General features: G+C 54.6%; 1 protein-coding gene and 6 non-coding genes across 7 annotated transcripts in view; 3 read left to right on the forward strand and 4 right to left on the reverse strand.

Moving 5' to 3' along the window:
* Positions 1 to 17,774, reverse strand: part of LOC142821621 (zinc finger protein RFP-like) — a 411,497-nt gene that overhangs the window by 108,763 nt on the left and 284,960 nt on the right. The window lies entirely within an intron of this gene.
* On the reverse strand, positions 3,145 to 3,216 carry TRNAE-UUC (transfer RNA glutamic acid (anticodon UUC)). Its single transcript has one exon. It is a non-coding gene; the product is annotated as a tRNA-Glu (tRNA).
* Positions 4,406 to 4,487, reverse strand: TRNAS-GCU (transfer RNA serine (anticodon GCU)). The gene has a single exon. It is a non-coding gene; the product is annotated as a tRNA-Ser (tRNA).
* TRNAC-GCA (transfer RNA cysteine (anticodon GCA)) lies at positions 8,949 to 9,021 on the forward strand. The gene has a single exon. It is a non-coding gene; the product is annotated as a tRNA-Cys (tRNA).
* Positions 9,478 to 9,549, forward strand: TRNAE-UUC (transfer RNA glutamic acid (anticodon UUC)). The gene has a single exon. It is a non-coding gene; the product is annotated as a tRNA-Glu (tRNA).
* On the forward strand, positions 14,741 to 14,830 carry TRNAY-GUA (transfer RNA tyrosine (anticodon GUA)). The gene is given in 2 exon segments: positions 14,741 to 14,777; positions 14,795 to 14,830. It is a non-coding gene; the product is annotated as a tRNA-Tyr (tRNA).
* Positions 17,369 to 17,442, reverse strand: TRNAT-CGU (transfer RNA threonine (anticodon CGU)). The gene has a single exon. It is a non-coding gene; the product is annotated as a tRNA-Thr (tRNA).

Raw genomic sequence — 17,774 nt, forward strand, 5'->3', positions numbered from 1 at the left:
GGCAGGTGCCAGAGCCCGAGTGTGGGACATTGATCACCAAAGCCTCCAGAGCTGGGATGTCTCCTGCTGGCTCTTCCCCTTCCAGGAAACAGCCTGAGTCAGCTCCAGGGAGGGGAACAGCCCATTTTTGATGGAGGCAGGTAGAGCCTGAGCTCAGGAAATTGAAACTGATCCTCTTCCCCAGCCCAGAGGGAGCCATGGCTGCAGCGAGCACAGTGGAAAGTCTCAGAATGGAAGTGACTTGTCCTGTCTGCCTGGAGTATTTCACGGACCCGGTGATCACAGCCTGCGGGCACAATTTCTGCCGCACCTGCCTCAGCCAGTGCAGGGAGGGACCCAGCCCAGCCATCCCCTGCCCGCAGTGCAGGGACCCTGTGCAGCAGGGACCCCTCCGGCCCAACAGGCAGCTGGCGAACGTGGTGGAACTAGTCAAACAGCTCAGTTTGCAGGTAATGAAGGGAGCAGGCAGGGGCGGGGTGTGCAGGGAGCAACAGGCAGCACTGAAGCTGTTCTGCCAGGAGGATCAAGCCCCATCTATGTGGTCTGCAGAGAGTCCTGGGTGCACCAAGCACACACGGTGCTGCCCATCTGGCTAATTTCCCTGACTGTTCTCTGGCCCAGTGCAACTCACCAGCCAGCTGAAGCCTGCCTGGCCCAGGAGAGGCTGTGACAAAAGAAATGCTCCGGCCAGGGGGCAACAGAGGCCAAATTCCAAGTCTTTAAAGACACTGGATGTGAGAAAATTCTCTGAGATGCTCAGCGGAATCCTTCTGAACCTACCTCCCTCCCCCCGGGAGAAATGAGGGCCCATTACCACATGGGAGGAGTATGGATCAGCAGCAGGCTGGCCTCTGGGAATGTGCTGCCTTCACACAGGAAAAGGGGAGTTACAAGCTGCTGTTGTTGTTACAGATTTGATGACTAGAATTTAATGTTATTACTTGTATTTACATCGCAGTTGCCATGTGAGATCCGGGCTCTGCACAAAACACAACCAGGGACAATCCCTGCCCTCTGCAGTTTACACTCTAGATAGACAAAAGTTGGGAAGGAAATTGAGGCACAAGGGGAGGGGGGAGAGAGAAGAGACAGTGAATCAGCCAGGTAGTTCACAGGTGAGGTCTGTTTAGAACCTCAGTTTTTCCAGACACAGTTCATGATCCTAACCACTAAGCCATGCTGCCACCTCAGCCCCAGGGCTGAAACATGTTGGTTAGGTGAGAAAGATGGCCAGCGGGGGGTCAGTTTCCCACTGGGATGCTGAACTCCTGGGCTGCTCCAGGAGGGGTTAAACTCAGATGCTGTGACCAGCACTTGAGGAGATCGCTGGGCTGAACACTGTGTGGGACCCAAGAACCTTGAGTTCACCCACAGCAGGGCTCCAGGCAGCGCAGGGCCACGCCAGACACCACTGGGAGCAGACTGGGTTGGAGCAAAACTACCCCCAGGCTGGAGCTGCCCAGTGCGACTCTGAGCTGTGCCAGGCAGCCTTTGGGAATCTCCCAGGATGCACTGCTGCCAGGAGCTGTACCAGGCACTGGGGCAGTGGGTACCTGCCCAGAGGGTATTACCACTGCAGGGCAAACCCCAGCCATCCTGAACAGAAATCAACCTGTTTAATTAAGGGAGTCACAGACCCATCCGCAGAGCACAGGATATGCCCACGCCTGCCTGCCTGGCCTCACCCACCTGCATTGGCCTCTGTGGGCCTGTTCCTGCCTCAGTCAGACCATCCCCACCTACATCATTCTGCATGGAGGTGCCGCCCCCTCCTGCCCCCACCCTCACAGGTGTCCTGCTGCAGCCTCAGTGTCCCTCAGCTACGGCTACACTGTAGCCTTCTTCCAGAAAAGCTTATGCAAATGAAGCACAGTGTGGAATATCGCTGTGCTTCATTTGCATCAGTAATTAGCATCTGCTTTTGAGCAAGAGGCTTTTGCGCAAAAAGGAGCCATGTAGACAGCAGATAGAGCAGCAAAGTGGAGGGGGAAAAGGAGGTACTTGAAAGCGGCAGCGATGCACAGCTAGGCCTGGGATCAGCTGGGCAGCACTGCTGCTTTGAAACGCCAAGGCACCGTTCAAAGGGGCAGCACCGCTGAGCTCATCCCTGGCTCGGTGTTTCAAAGTGGCAGTGCTGCACAGCTGATTCCAGGTCCAGCTCAGCCCCACGCTGGCCACAGGGCTATTTGGTTTGGTAACTTCCCTTCCTTTAGCTGCCTGCTATGGACAGGGAAGCAGAAAGAAGCAAAAATGTGAGCTTTGCAGGAAGCAGGGCAGAGATCTGGTAGGGGGAGGCTCCAGCTTGCACAGCCCCAGTGGCTAAAAGGGCCTTGGCCTGGCTTCCTGTCCCCAAAAGCAGGGGACCTGATGCCCAAATTCCTGCTGCTGCAGTGGCTACCTCAAGGCACCAGCTGGGGGGCAGGCTCTGGAGCCCAAGCCACACGGGGAGACTCAATATGACCGGGAGGCCTGGAGCGTGTGAGCCCTGCACAGAGGCTGCTGCTGGTGGCCTGCTTCAGTGGCCCAGCAGCTCAAGTTCCCCTGAACCAGCTTCTCCCCCTGGAGCCACCCCCCAGCGCTGCTGAGGCCCCTGACATGAGGCAGTGGGACCACCAGAGGAAGGTGCCAGCCTTAGCCCTTCCTCCCAGCCTCCTCCCCCTCCCAGGGTCTTTCCCCAGCCCCTCCCCGGTTCTACATTCCCCACATAAAAACCAGAGAGTTTGTTCTTTCAACAGGGAAAAGTCCAGTTTGTGTTACCAGCTGGGGGGGGAGGAGAGGAAAGTGGGAAAGGGGGCGTGTTGGGGGGGAGATACAGAGGGCAAAAAATGAGGAGTATCGTTAGTTGGAACCAAGGGGCTGGGTTTGAGCTACTGCAGAAGAAAGGACTCTGCCCCTGGAGCTGCCCTGTCCTCTCCAGAGCCCTTAGGCTGGCACCGGGGAGGCCTGAGCCCAGGCAGTGCCCAGCCAAGGGGGAGGGAAGGGCTGGGGGATGTTCTGAAAGGCTGCTGGCACCATTAGACCCTTTTTTTTAGCAGTAAGGGAGAGGTGGGAAAGGGGCCCTGAGTTAACCTCTTGGGTCACAGCTGCTGTAACATGTGGCAAGAAAGTTGACTATGGAGTTGTTTGGTAGAAGTTGCTGGGGGTTTCCCTGACTGGGAATTGAACCCAGGCCACAGCAGTGAAAGTGCTGGATCCTAACCACTAGACCATCAGGGAAACATAAAGCATGTTTCCTTGCTCACCTACACTAGCCCTTCACAGGCCATTTACTGTCCACTTCAGGATGGGGGGAGGGTCCATTCTCCCTTGCCCAGAGGGGACAAGAACAGCCAAATAGAACATCAAAGCAGCCAGACTGGGCCAGGCCAGTTTGCCAGACCAAATAACTAGCCCCCCCCCCGCTCTGGAGTCTCTGCCTCTCATGGGCCTTCTCATCCTCAGGCTCCGCTTTGTCTCCAGACAGACCCTGCTCTGCTGCAGCCACCTCCCTCCGGCTGTCACTTCTAGAGCAAAATGCATCCCCTCATTGTGACTTTGTACATCTGGGGTTTTAGCACTCAGAGCTGCACCTGACACCAGCATTGGCTAGTGAGGGGTCTGAACAGCTTCTGCAGAGAGGGAGAGAGAGAGACAGCCACTGTGGAGCATCCTTGTCAACTGTCTCAGAAAGCAGAGGAATGTAAATTCTTTGTCAGGTGGGACAGTGCCAGAGACAGAAATTCACCTTCTAACTGTCCCTTCTTCAACTTTAGCTCCTGATTAAGCCCCTGTGAAGAAGCCAGATACACAGGAAGGGCTGATCACACCCCTCTGAAAATCAGCTTTCCATGGGTGTCGGTAGCTGGCTCCAAGTCATGGGACTTGACATCTCGTCTCCCTCCCGAAACCAGGGAAGTGTCTCCCACCGCTGCAGCCTCCTGAGGCTCTATGGCCCTGTCTGTACAGCAGGGACAGCAACACTCACAGCCCCACAGGAGGGCCCCTGGCCTAGCAATGTGGCCCCCTGAGCAGCCTCTGATGTTCCCTGCTTGAGCCCCAGAACCAGCCCTGAGTGACAGGGGCAGGGAGAGCAGCTCACACATGCCAAGGGGCTGGCCAGGGGCAGGACATGAGCCTGCAAGGCAGCAGTGACATCACAAGAAACTTTTGCAGAACCTCAGCTCATTGGCTGGGAGGCAGTGACCTCATAGAGGGACCATGGCAACAGCCAGGTGGGACATCTCAGAGACCCCCATGGCCTGGCTGCCTGGAATCTCCTTTGTGAGGTTTCCCCTTGAGGGCAGAAGGGATTGAGGGTCCCAGCTGGGAGTGTTTCTGTGGAGATTTCCCCTGTGGGGCAGGCAGGGTTGCAGGAGAGGCTGGCACTGAACCTCTGAGAGAGGCAAGAGAAAGGGCTGCAAACACCCAATGAGGATGGGATTTGAACCCATGCGTGCAGAGCACAATGGATTAGCAGTCCATCGCCTTAACCACTCGGCCACCTCATCTGAGCTGTTACAAATTGCTTCAAATCACCTGAAGTCAGCACTTCAGGGAACCTTTCTGCCACTTGCTGACTGGCCAAGGACACCCAGGACGGGAAGGTTTTGGCTTTTCACAATGTTCCCTGGGCTGTTGTACAAAGCTCAGTGCTCGTAACAAACCTAAACACCCCTGGCTACATCTACCCTGTTTTGTGCAAAAGGTCTTGCCCAACAGTGTGTCCACACTGCCATGTGCTGTTGCACAAGAGAAGTGCTTTTCTGTAAAAGCAGCCATGGCAGTGTGGACGCTTTCCTGCGCAGGAAAGCTCTGACGGGCATTTTAGATATTTGGCTTTCTTGAGCAAGAAACCCCTGTTGCCCGTCCACACTGCCTCCTTGTGGACGAGTTCTTGCACAAGAGGGCTTATTACTCGTGGGGAGAGCAATAACTTCTGTGCAAGAAGCCCTGTTGTCTGATGCTGCACTATAAATTTACTTGCGCAAAAATGTGCCTTCAGTGTAGACGCTCTGCAAGATTTTACACAAGAGCAGTTGCTATTGCACAAAAAGCCTGCAGTGTAGACGTAGCCCTGCAGTGTAAACACAGACTGAGAGACACAAGGAAATGAAGTGGCCAGAGCCTCCCCCCAGCAGGCTGGCCCTCAACAGGACGGGCACGTCTACACAGCACCCTCACCTCGAAGAAAGCTGTGCAGTGTGAGTGGGCTGCCCGGGACCCCAGGGGAAGGTCTGTGGGGAGTTTCCAAGGCAACAACAGCTACAAAGTTTCATAATCTACACTCATGTGACTGTGATTTATTCCTCCGCTGGCAAGTGTCTCTGAAGGGATGAGAAATGTAGGGCCCAGGTGCAGGGAGCCGGGTCACATTCTCCTGTCTGAGTCTCAGTCCTGGCTGAAGCCTGGCTACAGAGAGAAGAGGCCAGTGCAAACAGCCCCATGGCAGTGAGGGAGTCAGAAGGTAGGTGGGTGGGTGGAGCAGGGAGCTGGGGGCAGAGTTCAGCTCTAACTCACTAGGGGTGCGTCCCATAGTTCAAAATAATCAATGCGCCTACAGGCAGTCCCCGGGTTACGTACAAGATAGGGACTGTAGGTTTGTTCTTAAGTTGAATCTGTATGTAAGTCGGAACTGGTGTCCAGATTCAGCTGCTGCTGAAACTGATCAATTTCAACAGTGGCTGAATCTGGACGCCAGTTCTGACCTACATACAGATTCAACTTAAGAACCCCAGGCATCCCCAAGTCAGCTGCTGCTGAAACTGATCAGCGGCTGATTCCAGGAAGCCCGGGGTAGGGGCTTCCTGTAGTCAGCCACTGGTCATTTTCAGCAGCTGCTGACTTGGGGACACCTGGGGCAGAGCAGCTGGGGTGCTGCTGGGTTGGTCCAGTGGCGCCCAGAGCGGCGCTACGGGACCAACCGGCAGCGCCCCAGCTGCTGTACCACAGGGGTCCGGAGCAAAGCCCCGGAGCACGGGGGCAGCGGGACAGCCGAGACGCGCTGTGGCTATCCTGCTGCCCTTGGGCTCCGTGGCTTTGCTCTGCTTAGCTCCCCGTCCCCCTGGTCTGCAGACCAGGGGGACGGGGAGCAAAGCGGCGGAACATGCGGGCAGCGGGACAGCCCAGACGCGCCGTGGCTATCCTGCTGCCCTCGGGCTCCGCGGCTTTGCTCTGCTCTGCTCCCCGTCCCCCTGGTCTGCAGACCGGGGGGAGGGGGAGCAGAGCAGAGCAGAGCAGAGCAAAGCGGCGGAACACGCGGCCAGCTGACAGCCCAGACGCATCTGGGCTGTCAGCTGGCCGCGTGCTCCGCGGCTTTGCTCTGCTCTGCTCTGCTCCCCCTCCACCTGGTCTGCAGACATAAGTCGGATCCGCGTAACTCGGGGACTGCCTGTATTTTGAAATAGCTTATTTTGTAATTTGGGGCTGGCTACACAGCACTTCGAAATAAATCCGCATGCAGGGACGTCGGAATAGCGAGCCTGTTATAGCTTGAAATAAGGGGCTTGCTCTTAAGACGCGTCAGTGTGATATGAGCATCACGTCCTAAACCTCCGAGCTAGCCGACCCACAGGTGTGAGTCTCACAAGTAGCACTCGCAGGGATGTTGTGGGCTCTGGAACAAGGTGGGTGAGGCAGCAAAGCCTTTTGCAGGCAGGGGAATTAGCTCAAGTGGTAAAGCGCTCACTTGGCATGCGAGAAGCAGTGGGATTGATGCCCACATTCTCCAATTACAGCTCTATCCTTTAATTTCAGTGGCCCTCTCCCTCTTCTTACCTTCTCTCCCAAAAGAGACAGACCCCCCAGTGGCAAAGCAGAGAGTGGAGATATCCAACTCACCAGCCCATCAGGCTCTGGGGTGCAATGGAAAGCATGTTGGACTTCTAAGCTGTAGTGGTTAATGTGAGTCCAGCAAGACATTCAAAGGTTGTGGGTTCAAGTCCCGCCAGAGTCACTTTAGCTGCTTCCTAATTTTCAGGATGCAGCTTTTACAGACCAGTCAATCCTTAGGCTGACACTGGGGTGGGCTGGCATCCAGGCAATTCCCAGCAGACCCCAGTGAGGGTGGAGGGAAGGGCTGGTCCTTGGGGTTAGGGCTGGGGGTTGTTCTGAAAGGACCATTTCATCCCTCCTCGTCTCCTACTAGTGCTGAGCAACACTCAGGCTGTGACACGGCTGCCAAACATCCTGGACAGTTAATAATGAGCCAGACGGGTTTGTTGGCAGCTCAGTGTGCGGAGCCTTAGATGAAACATTTAAAGGTCCCTGGTTCAATCCCAGGCTTTGGCATGTCTCTCGGTGCAGCAGGGCCCTCTCTGCTCCCCTTATCATGCTCGTGCCCTGTGACATCCCCTCATCCATCCTGGCAGCAGCCCATCTTTGCTTCTAAACCTCCCTCACATTGGCTGCTTCTGCTTCCTTGGCTAAAGTCCCTCCCCCTGTGCGTGTGGCTGCAGGGATTGCTAGAGGGATCCATTTACATGTAGCTTCACTGAAACCCCCCTCATTGGCCTGTGCCCAGGTCAGTCCATGTGTGTTAAAGGGCCTCAGGGAGCACAGAGCAGAGGGATCCCCTCGACACACAGTCCCAGCCCCAAGCCTCCCCCATATCCCAGATCCTGTGCCCTGACTTCTCTACCCTCCCACATCCTCGCCCCTCCCCACTCTCACACACTCCCCAAATCCCTGCCCTGAGCCTCCCACATTTTAATTTCTCACAGGTACTGTCCTATCACAACCCCTCCCCCCATTTCCTGCCTTGAGCCTTCCCCTCCCTCCTGCCCAGCCCAAGGGGTGGTGCCCAATAGAACAGGCCCTGTGAGAAATGTGTCACTTTCACCCCTGGGAGCAGCTCAGCCATGCAAAGGGGCTGCCTGGGGCAGGACATTAGCCCTGGAGGGCAGGGGTGGGTGTGGCAGTGACATCACAAGGGCCTTTTGCAGCCCCTCAGCTTATTGGCTAAAGGAGGTTGGGAGGTGATGACCTCACAGAGAGTCCATGACAATGGCCAGGTGGGACAGGCTGCAGGGCAGGGGCCATCTCAGAGCCCCCCCCCCCCCCCCCCCCCCCCCCCCCATGGCTTTGCTGCAGGGAGTCTCCTTGAGATCTGCCCTTGAGGCCTTTTTGGAGCCTTCTCCTTTCTCACGACTAACTAACCTAGAAGGCCGACGTCTCTGTGGAGAAGGGAAGAGCTTCCAAGAAGACCACTCTAAATGAACCATTGTGCATAAAGCAGGGGAATTAGCTCAAGTGGGAGAGCACTCGCTTCACATGTGAGAGGTAGTGGGATTGATGCCCACATTGTCCAATAAGGGGAGGAATTTCCAATTTTTCTTTTTACCAGCAGAGCCAGCCAGGGGGCTAAGTGGCTCCAGAAGCCCCCCCCCCTCCCCGCCCTGGTCCCCACTTCCTACTTGCTCTCCCCAAAAGCCAGCCACATTGGGGCAGAGAGCTGCTGGACACCAGCCCTCCTGGGCCAGACAGTGGCAGGAGCACTGGAGGCAGGTTGCAGGTGGGGCAGAATTAGCTGCATTGGAAAAGTGCTGCCTTTGCGCATGAGAGGTAGCAGGATTCACTCCCATCTTCTCCCACCTGCTCGCTGGTGCTGAGGGGCCGGCCCCTTTCCTGCTGCCCTAACTCTTATTCCCACAATGCACTTTGTGCAGGGGCCGCTGGTCTTTCTGCCAAGGTGCGTGGCTGGGAGCCAGGACTCAGAACCCTTCCTAAAATATACAAATCCCCACCCCCCACGACCCTCTGTTCTACTCACACGGTCTGGCTGCTGCCCACATGGAGCTCAGGGGCCAGGTGGGTGACTTGCCTTGCAGCTGTGACAGCATCAGACCCCTGCCACCCACCTGCTCAGTGTGGAGACCAAGCCCAAGGGTGGCACCTGGGATGTGAGTTACACAAAAGCCTCGTCTCTTGTTCCTTGTCCAGTTCCCAACATTGGCTGCAGATGTCATTTTCTGTGGGGGTGTAGCTCAGTGGTAGAGTGTTTGACTGCAAATCAAGTGGTCCTTGGTTCAAATCCAAGTGCCCCATTAGAAAATTCCTTCTAGTGGAAATATTTTCCTTTCCAGTTCCATCACAATGTGGCTTTACATTGCTTGAGGTTCTTGACATTAATAAGAACCCTTAATGCAGAGCTGCTCAAGTTTGGAAGCCCTGGTGGCCACAATGAATGGCACTTAACCAGGATGGACAGGGCAGGTGTCCTGAGCTGGTGTATTCTAGAAACTGAGAATGGGTGACGGGAGGGATCACTTAGCAAATGTCTGTCCTGAGGATTCCCACTGGGCAATGAGATTGGCTGCTGTTGTGAGACAGGATCCTGGGCTAGTTGGACAACTGGCATGGCCCTGTCTGGCTGCTTTGATGTTCTGTTTGGTTTCTGTTCTTGTCCCCTCTGGGCAATGGAAAATGGACCCATGTCCTGAAGGGGACAGAAAGTGGCCTGTGAAAGGCTAGTGTAGGTGAGCAAAAAGGCATCTCCATGTGTCCCTGATGGTCTAGTGGTTAGGATTCAGCACTTTCACTGCTGAGGCCTGGGTTCAATTCCCAGTCAGGGAAACTAACCTCAGTTTTCACCTGACATCTGCCAAGTTATTCATCTTACCTCATTGTTACAGCAGCTGTGACCCAAGAGGTTCACTCAGGGCCCCTTTCCTGCCTCTCCCTCAGGGCCAAGACAGCACCTGCCATTTTCACAAGCCCTTCAGAAGGGGTGGAGCTGGGTGACTCAAACTGCCCCTCCCCTCTCCCATGTGGGCAGCCCTGCAGGAAGCTCTGTGGCACACACAGCACTAGCCCAGCGCAGTGTCAGGTCGGCACAAGATCCATGGGTTCAGTTTGGTTGTTGAAGGAGACAACCCAGAACTGGCTCCAGCCCCCACTCAGTAACCTGGGGAAATGACCCACCAGGTCTGGGCCCCTCGGAGAGGCAACGATTCCCCACTGGCCAGGGCAGAGCCTCCCTCTCACAAAGTCATGGAGCCTTCTCCCCCTGGCCCTGCCTCCTCCTTCACTCAGCTCTCACTGCTCGGTGCTGCCAGGGAGGGGCCTCACTGCGAGAGCCGCCTGGGCAGGTTCCTGCCACAGAGACACGTCCCAGAGCAGGACGGATGCTCAGACCGACACTGAGTGTTGCTCAGCGCTGGGGTGAGACAGGGAAGGAGAAAAGGGTCTAACGGCGCCAGCAGCCTTTCAGAACAGCCCCCGGCCCCACCCCAAGTACCAACCCTGCTCAGGATCCCCAAGGGCACTGACACAGACTCCCTGGCACAGGACAATCCCAGGCCTCAGTTCTGCCGGCCAGCAGTTTCCCCTCTTCGGTTTCCTGTCAGCTCCCTGTAAAACACCCCACAACGGTAGATGAGGGTGAGTGGGGATAAACCCAGCTGTGCTGGAGAGCGGCTGTTAGGTGGGGAAAGAGAGGTGCTCCCTTTGCCTCCCGAGCAACTCACACATGTAAGAAAACTGCGGTTGAATATTTTGGCATAGTTGTCAGGATGGCCGAGTGGTCTAAGGTGCCAGACTCAAGGTGCTATCTTTCCCTCAGTTGGGTGTTCTGGTCTCTGAATGGAGGCATGTGTTCAAATCCCACTCCTGACATGTCTTCCTTTTTATATCTAGAGAAGTGACCTCATTTCGATGACTCCCCTGACATTGCAGGATCCCTTGCTCAGCATTTCTCTCAGGCTGCATCTACACAGCAGCGTTCCTTGGGAATAACGGCCATTACACTGCAATAACAATAGGAGCATCAACACAGCGATTTCATTATTCCGACTTCTGTAACGCTCCATCCAGACCAGTGGTCTGAGGAGCCAGGAGGTTTCCAGGCTGCAGACAGCCAAGCCCACAGGCAAAGACAAAGTGGAGTCGTTGGGACTTCAGCCCAGCAGGGTCTCTGTGTGGCTCCCAGACCTTTTGTTTCCCATTTCTAGGGGCACACATTCAGCAACACTGACGGGCCCCACAGGAGGGGGCTGGTTTGATGCTTCACCCCACGGACCAGCAACGAGCCCCCAAACTTCCCCTGCTCTAAGAGCCCCGTTTGCTGTGTGAATTTTGTGTGGCTGGTGACATCAGGCCTGGGCATTGGGATTATCTGCCAGTTCCCCTGGCCCTGGGACTTTGCTGTCTTCACATCTGTGATGGCCGAGTGGTCAAGGTGTTGGACTAGAAATCCAATAGGGTTTCCCTGAAAAAGTTCTAAGCCTGCTCATAGCGAGGCCTGTGCTTTGGTCAGTCCCCCTGCTAGTGTAACTCTTCTGCCAGGTAGTGCTGGCAGCAGCCAGGGCTGGGTTTGATGTCTAGGGGTTTCTCTTCATTCATCTCACACAAAACTGGCTTGAGCCCCCACCCAGCAGCCTGGGAAATCCACCCCCCCCGTCCGAGTACCTAGGGGTGGTGATGCTTCCCCATTCACCAGCACAGAGTCTGAATGTAGAAAAGAAACTTTTCATGAAAGAGGGTGAGAAGTAACGTGGCATTCGCCTGGGAAAACACCACAAGCAGGGTTCAGAACCAACCCACAAATAAGTCTCGGCTCAAGTGGCTTGAGCAATGTCCTTTGCCAGCAATGTAAGTCCAGCAATGTACATGTCCCACTCACGTGCCCAAACTTTCTCTGTACCCCACTCCCAGTTGCTGCCGTTGCTCAGGGCAGATAAGAGCTCAGGCGTGATTTTCAGAGTTCACCTCCCACTCTTGGAGGGAGTGGGCATAGGAGGCATGAGTCTGTTTTAGGCCTATCCTTAGAATGGGTAGTGGGGGAGGGAGAGACAGAATGAACCCGTCTCATAGCTCATGGCTGGAGGACATGTGGACTTCTGGTTCACGCTCCTTCCCCCCACACCCAGACTCCACTCCACTTGAGTCTGGAAGAGAAGGGCTCATCCATCCAAGACTTTTTTCAATGACAGTGTCTCTCCTGCAAGCACTGGTGTCATATTTTACAATTCCTACAGTTAGAGATAAAATGGTTTGTGACCCCACCACAGCCAAATTAGTTACAATACTCCACATTCCATTCTCACAACCGATCCTCCCTCAGGCCTATAGCACTGGCTGAACTGGATTTACATAGCCACAGCCCGGATTCATTTCGCAACCCAGCATCAGCTGTATTTCCATATCAACAGTTGAGTATCTTGCAGGGCTAAACAACTGAAGGAGTGTGCCCACACCTAGGGCTGCTCTCCCCTTTCAGCTGGCTGTATTGGAAACAGTGGTTGAGACCCTGTTTACTTCTGCAGTGCAGACATACCCTGAGTGAGTGGGGGTGATACAGGGGGAGCAGCTCAAACAGGCCAAAGGGTTGGCCAGGAGCAGGACATGAGCCCTGCAAGGCAGCAGTGACATCATGAGCGCTTTGTGCAGCACCTCAGCTCATTGGTTAGGAGGCAGTGACCTCACAGAGGGCCCATGACAACAGCCAAGTGGGACAGGGGCAATCTGAGAATACACAGTACAGGGGTTTGAGCTGCTCCCCACGAAAAGCGGTGAGACGGAGCCCTTGGCTGTGGGACCCACTTGTGCCTGTGGTTCAGGGTTAAATAAGATCTCCCCCAGGAGGCTGCCTGTTCCCTTCCCACCTGCAATTGGCTGGGAATCAAATCAAGCAAGGGGCAGCAAACGCCAGGCACTGTCATGGTCTGGGCCACAGATACAGACCCTTTTGGAGCTGTGGTCCGAGGAGGAGTCTCTGCAGGCCCTGCAGTCCATGCGGAGGAATGTGGACATTTATGCCGAATGGCCAACGGTCTTACAAAGAAAGGCCACCTCCCTCCTACCCCCGCATCCTAGAGCAAGTCAGAGCCAAGGTCAAGGAATTGCGGCAGGGGGATGTGAGGGAAGCTCACTGTGAAATCAGATGAGAGACGGACACTGTCAGTCAACACTCATATCAGAAATGCTCCTCTGGATGCTGGGCCCACCAGAGCCGTGTGCCGCTGCCATCTGCCTGCTCCGTGGACATCTTCCCATTGCAGAGCGCGCGCCGAGCCAGACTGTGACTAGACAGCCCCTCTCTGGGCACCCAGGGGCTATGTCTACACTGCAGGCTTCTTGCTCAAGAATGGTCGTTCTTGCACAAAAACTTGAGAAGCATCTACACTGCGCGCGCGTTCTTGAGCAACTAAATTTACGGCAAAACGTAGGAAAAGAGGGCTTCTTGGGCAAGAGTTATTCCTCTCCCCATGAGGAATAAACCCTCTTGTGCAAGAGTTCTTGCACAAGAAGGTAGTATGAACGGGCAACAGTTTTTTTGTGTGCAAGAAACCCCTATGGCTAAAATGGCCATCAGAGCTTTCTTGCACAAGAGAGCGTGAACACTGCCACGGACATTCTTGCCCAAAAGCACATGGGAGTTTGGATGTGCTCTTGCACAAGACGTTTTGCACAAGAACTCTTGCACAACACAGTTCTTGAGCAAGAAGTCTGCAGGGTAGATGTAGCCAGGGGTTGTTTGGGTTTCTTACCAGCACTGAGCTTTGTACAACAGCCCAGGGGACATTGTGAAAAGCCAAAACCTTCCAGCCCTGGGTGTCCCCAGCCAGCCAGCAAGTGGCACAAAGGTTTCTGGTAGTGCTGGCTTGGGGTAGGTTGAAACAAATGCCCAAAGTTCAGACGAGGTGGCCGAGTGGTTAAGGTGCTGGACTGTTAATCCACTGTGCTCTGCAGGCATGGGTTCAAATCCCATCCTCATTGGGTGTTTGTTGCCTTTTCTCTTGCTTCTCTCAGATCTCTCTTCAGTTCAGTGCCAGCCCCTCCTGTAACCCTGCCTGCCCCAACCCCTCCCACTGCAGCCTGGGGAAAGGGGAAATCTCCACAGAGACACTCCCAGCTGGGACCCTCAATCCCTTCTGCCCTCAAGGGGAAACCTCACAAAGGAGATTCCAGGCAGCCAGGCCAGGGGGTCTCTGAGATTCCTGCAGCCTGTTCCACCTGGCCGTTGCCATGGCCCCTCTGTGAGGTCACTGCTTCCCAGCCAATGAGCTGAGGTGCTGTAAAAGTTCCTTGTGATGTCACTGCCTCCCAACCAATGAGCTGAGGTGCTGCACAAGGCCCTTGTGATGTCACTGCTGCCTTGCAGGCTCATGTCCTGCCCCTGGCCAGCCCCTTGGCATGTGTGAGCTGCTCCCCCTCTGCCCCCGTCACTCAGGGCTGGTTCTGGGGCTCACACAGGGAACATCAGAGACTGCTCAGGGGGCCACATGCCCCCAAGGTCACCTTTTAAATGTCAGGGCAAGCCAGGATCTATCCCGTCCCTTCTGCAAGACCCCACCCCTTTGCTGAGCCCCTGCCCTCCCCAAACCTTTCCATGGACTCTTGGTTACTAATGGACACCTGCCACTAATGACATAATCACACCCCAGCCATTTTGCTAGGGCTGCAGCTGGGGAGAAAAGTTTAATTTAAATCATTAAATGATTAAGCATTTGAACTGTCTCATGTTAGTTGATCAAACTTCATTTTAAATAAAGGAAAACATTATGGCCGGAACAAAAGGTTTCAGTGCCGCACTCCTAGAGACTCTGGAACAAAGAAGACACATGAGAAGAACCCAACTTTCTTCCTTTTGCTGAGACATGGGTGGCTCTAGCTCAGGTTTCACTCAGGGGGTCTGTCTGTATGTGAAGTACCTGTGACAGCCCCTGTGCTCCTCTGCCCCTCACCAACGTCATCTACTTGGGGGAGAAGTTGCCCTGAGACTTGCAAAAGGAACAACCTGGATAAATTAGCATTGTTCATGCACCCTTCAATAGCTCAGCTGGCAGAGCGGAGGACTGTAGTGTGTGTTTGGCCAGTGATCCTTAGGTCGCTGGTTCAACTCCAGTTTGAAGGAGCCATTCTTTTCCCTCCAACATGGCCTTAGCAGAAAGCAACCAAGGTGGTTACCTTGGGTCCATGTCTTCAGAGTGCTGCACTTCAATTGACAAAAGGATTGTGGGGATGAGCTGCCAATCACATTTCTTGGGCTGTGCAGGTTCTGTCCACACACAAAAGTTCTTTTGGAACAATGGCCGTTATTCCACAATAACAATGCAAGAGTCTACACAGCAATTCCGTTATTTTGAAATAATTCTGAAGTAACAGACGGCTTATTCCGACTTCTGCAAACCTCATTCTATGAAGAATAACACCTGTTCCAAATTAGCTATTTCAAAATAAGGCCCGTGTAGCTGCGCCACTGCTGCTAGTTTGAACTAGCCCCTCCCCGGGGCCATTCTGAGTTATTCTTCCCAGGGCTCTAAATCAAGACAGCTCGTCCACAGTGGGGAGCCTGCCTCAGACTATTCTGAGGTTTCCCTGCAGTGTAGATGTGCTAGTTCGAAATAAGCTATTTTGGAATCACTATTCAGGACTTTGAAACCTGCAATGTGAGTTCAAATCTCAATGGGACCTCCTGGGGTGGGCTTGTTGGTGTGAGGTTTTTCACACTGCAAGCTTTTTGCACAAAAATGGCCATTCTTGTGCAAAAACTAGCGGAGAGTTTACCCTGCATGTGGATTCTTGCACAAGAAAATATACAGTAAACCATTAGAAAAGATGGCTTCTTGCACAAGAGTTATTCCTCTCCCCATAACGAATAAGCCCTCTTGCACAAGAAGGCAGTGTGCACAGGCAAGAGGGATTTCTTGTGCCAGAAACCCCTATGGCTAGAGCTTTCTTACACAAGAGAGTGTCCACAATTCTCTTTATAAGGAGATACCCCACTTCATATAGCTGGAAGGAGCCTTGAGAGGTCAGGTAGTTCTGTCCTTGCGCTTATGGAAGCTCCAAGAACCATCCTTGACAGATATGACCCAGATACCTAAATGGTTATCTCAAGGATTGACTTCATAACCTTGGGCTTAACAAAGTAATATTCAAACAACTGAGCTAGCCTGCCTTGCTTTTAGGGCTAAAGCACACAGCCGTGTGGATGTGCTCTTGCACAAGAACTCTGGCCCAAAACCGTTCTTGGGCAAGAATCCTGCAGTGTCAATGGAGACCAAAGTTTTTCATATTTTTTGTTTTAAAAATATTTCAAACAGTTGTTCAATGTGCCCCAGGCCTGGAATTGTGCTGCAGCCACCTCCCTTGCTACAGTCGCTGGCTCCGTGTGCACTGGCCTTCTGTCTGGGTGCTGGCAGGGGGTGTGAGGTGGCGGGTACCGATGGGTAACAGGTGCCAAGGCGCATACAGAGACGCCAGCGCCTGCATCTCTGCAAGTGACCTCACTGTGCACACCTCAGCTTTTAGGAAACACTCTCCTCCTGTCTGCGCCTAACACCAGTGTCACTGTCTGCTCCTGAGGGGTCCTGGCCCGGGGAAAATGGCAGTTCCAGGGGACACTTGCCCAGTGTTGAAACATCTCACAGATAACATGGCAAAGAGGAAGCCAAAGAGACTCTACACCTACCAGGAAACATCACAACTGTCAACCCAGGTGGGACTTGAATCCACAATCCCTGGTTTAAGAAACCATTGCTTTGTCCATTAAGCTACCGGGGCACACCAAGGATGACACAGAGACAGAAATTCCCTCTTCCAAATGCACATTCCTCAATTTGTAGGTGCCAGATTCAAGCCGTTGGAAGGAGCCAGAAACACAGGGGGGGCTGATCACACCCCTCTGAAAACCAGCTCTCAGGAGGCACCTCCAGCTGCCCCAAAGGGTGAAACTCAGCACCTTGACATCTTATCTCCCTCCCAAAGCCAGGGGCTTGTTCCCACAGCCGCAGCCTCAGCAGGGAGCCGCACTGGCGCTCACTGCTTGTGGGGAAGGGAGCGGGTCCCACAGGTCTGGGGCTGGTGGGGAATGGGCAGTTGTCACTGAAGGGGAAGGATAAAACGCAGCCACGTTGCCGAGGGCAGGGAGAGTGGCTGGGGCTGGGCTGGCGGCACTGTGGGACGTCCCTGGGGGAGCTCTGCAATGTGACCCTGGCTCCCAAGGCAGCAAGTGCAGAATCCCCCTTGGCGAGTGCAGGAGGCTCCGACCGGCCTGGTTTAAATCTGTCTGACGGGCTGGACGACCCCAATGCTGGAGTGTCAGAGCCCCTGTCAACCGGCCTGTGTTTGTCCCCTCCCCCACCAGGCAGGGCAGGGCCCACGCTCCCAGCAGGGAGTTACAGGCACGTCTCTCGCACCCAGAGCACTGGGACGACCATGGAGCAGGACTCACTGGCCCATGTGTGGCACCCAGGGACTTACAGTGGGAGTCAGCGCCCTGCCTGGCCAGTACTAGTCATCTCTGCACCAGCTCCCAGTTTCTGGTTTCCTTCTCCCTAATGAGCCTCCCCAATCAGCCTTTTCCTGAACCAGCAGTTCCATGGCTGGCCAGGGAGGCCTCTTCTGTGTCCCAGAAGGACATAGGAAAATGTGAGCAAAGGCCACAGCAAGGAACCACTGGGAGTTGAACCCAGGACCTCTTGTTTACGAGACAGATGCTTTAGCCAGCTAAGCCATGGCACCCTCTGCAGGGCTATACCTAAAACTGTTCTATTCTATGGTCCCAGACAACACCTTTGACTCCCAAAGTGCAGCCAATCCCCATTTCCCTCCAGCCCTGGCAGTGTCTGTCTCCCTGGGCACAGAAGGCTACAGCTCAGCGGGCAGAGGCTCTGACATGCACATCTCCCCCAGCCTCTGGGACTGTGGAGTTGGCCTTGAGATTCAGTGTTGCTGGGGGAAGTGCAGCAAACACTGATCGTCTGGATTGTAAGCCCTTGGGTCTCACAGTTTGGGTTGGAGACCCCAGGTGGGGGCCTGGCCTCCTTGGGTCGGTCCCTTCCTGAGGGCACAGA

The sequence above is a fragment of the Pelodiscus sinensis genome, chromosome 19 (assembly GCF_052426305.1).
Source record: "Pelodiscus sinensis isolate ZL-2025 chromosome 19, ASM5242630v1, whole genome shotgun sequence".
Classification (NCBI taxonomy): domain Eukaryota; kingdom Metazoa; phylum Chordata; order Testudines; family Trionychidae; genus Pelodiscus; species Pelodiscus sinensis.